The sequence below is a fragment of the Lolium rigidum genome, chromosome 3 (assembly GCF_022539505.1).
Source record: "Lolium rigidum isolate FL_2022 chromosome 3, APGP_CSIRO_Lrig_0.1, whole genome shotgun sequence".
In the NCBI taxonomy this organism is placed as follows: domain Eukaryota; kingdom Viridiplantae; phylum Streptophyta; class Magnoliopsida; order Poales; family Poaceae; genus Lolium; species Lolium rigidum.
The window spans coordinates 164,976,106-164,978,580 of NC_061510.1; positions in this window are offsets into that span (position 1 = coordinate 164,976,106).

Genomic DNA, 2,475 nt, shown 5'->3' on the forward strand with positions numbered 1-2,475 from the left:
CTGAAAATACTAAGTTGTGTGACTTCACTAGCACAAATAATAATGATTTCCTATGCACACCTATTGCTCCACCTGCTACTACAGCGGAATTCTTTGAAATTAAACCTACTTTACTTAATCTTGTCATGAGAGAGCAATTTTCCGGTGTTAGTTCCGATGATGCTGCTGCCCATCTCAATAATTTTGTTGAACTATGTGAAATGCAAAAATATAAAGATGTAGATGGTGACATTATAAAATTAAAATTGTTTCCTTTCTCATTAAGAGGAAGAGCTAAAGATTGGTTGCTATCTCTCGCCTAAGAATAGTATTGATTCCTGGACTAAATGCAAGGATGCTTTTATTGGTAGATATTATCCCCCTGCTAAAATTATATCTTTGAGGAGTAGCATAATGAATTTTAAACAATTGGATAATGAACATGTTGCTCAAGCTTGGGAAAGAATGAAATCTCTGGTTAAAAATTGCCCAACCCATGGATCGACTACTTGGATGATCATCCAAACCTTCTATGCAGGACTAAATTTTTCTTCGCGGAATTTATTGGATTCAGCTGCTGGAGGTACCTTTATGTCCATCACTCTTGGTGAAGCAACAAAACTCCTTGATAATATGATGGTTAATTACTCCGAATGGCACACGGAAAGAGCTCCACAAGGTAAGAAGGTAAATTCTGTTGAAGAATCCTCTTCCTTGAATGATAAGGTTGATGCTATTATGTCTATGCTTGCGAATGATAGGACTAATGTTGATCCTAATAATGTTCCATTAGCTTCATTGGTTGCCCAAGAAGAACATGTTGATGTAAACTTCATTAAAAATAATAATTTCAACAACAATGCTTATCGGAACAATTCTAGTAATAACTATAGGCCATATCCTTATAATAATGGTAACGGTTATGCTAATTCTTATGGGAATTCTTACAACAATAATAGGAATACACCCCCTGGACTTGAAGCTATGCTTAAAGAATTTATTAGTACACAAACTGCTTTTAACAAATCTGTTGAGGAAAAGCTCAATAAAATTGATATTCTTGTTTCTAGAGTTGATAGTCTTGCCTCTGATGTTGATCTTTTGAAATCGAAAGTTATGCCTAATAGGGATATTGAAAATAAAATTGATACTACAGCAAATGCCATCCAAGTTAGAATTAATGAGAATATAAGATAAATGGCTGAACTGCGTGCTAGGTGGGATAGAGAAGAAAATGAAAAACTAGCTAAAGAGGAAAATGTAGCTAAAGTTTGGACTATTACCACCACTAGCAATGCTAATGATTCACATGTTTCTGCACCTCCTACTATCAATGGTAAAATAATTGGTGTTGGCAATGCTTCTACTCCTAGTGCAAAGCGCGCAAAATTACTCGAAACTGCTAAAACTGCTGAAACCGCCTGTGATAAAGCTCGCTGAAATTTTTTCCAACCTTGGGGATGATAATCCCATTGCTTTAGATTGTAATGATTTAGATTTTGATGATTGCCACATCTCTGAAGTTATAAAGTTCTTACAAAAACTTGCTAAGAGTCCTAATGCTAGCGCTATAAACTTGGCTTTCACAAAACATATTACAAATGCTCTCATAAAAGCTAGAGAAGAGAAACTAAAACTTGAAACTTCTATTCCTAGAAAGCTAGAGGATGGTTGGGAGCCCATCATTAAAATGAGAGTCAAAGATTTTGATTGTAATGCTTTATGTGATCATGGTGCAAGTATTTCTGTTATGCCTAAAAAAGTCTATGATATGCTTGACTTGCCACCATTGAAAAATTGTTATTTGGATGTTAATCTCGCTGATAATGCTAAAAAGAAACCTTTGGGGAAGGTTGATAATGTTCATATTATGGTTAACAATAACCTTGTCCCCGTTGATTTTGTTGTCTTGGATATTGAATGCAATGCATCTTGCCCCATTATATTGGGAAGACCTTTTCTTCGAACCGTTGGTGCTACTATTGATATGAAGGAAGGTAATATTAAATATCAATTTCCTCTCAAGAAAGGTATGGAACACTTCCCTAGAAAGAGAATGAAGTTACCTTATGATTCTATTATTAGAACAAATTATGATGTTGATGCTTCGTCTCTCGATGTTACTTGAGTTACACTTTCTGCGCCTAGCTGAAAGGCGTTAAAGAAAAGCGCTTATGGGAGACAACCCATGTTTTTACTCCCGTATTTTTGTTTTATATTTGTGTCTTGGCAGTTGTTTACTACTGTAGCAACCTCTCCTTATCTTAGTTTTGAGTTTTGTTGTGCCAAGTAAAGTCTTTGATAGTAAAGTAAGTACTAGATTTGGATTACTGCGCAGTTCCAGATTTCTTTGCTGTCACGAATCTGGGTCTACCTCCCTGTAGGTAGCTCAGAAAATTAAGCCAATTTACGTGCATGATCCTCAGATATGTACGCAACTTTCATTCAATTTGAGCATTTTCATTTGAGCAAGTCTGGTGGCCTAATAAAATCCAT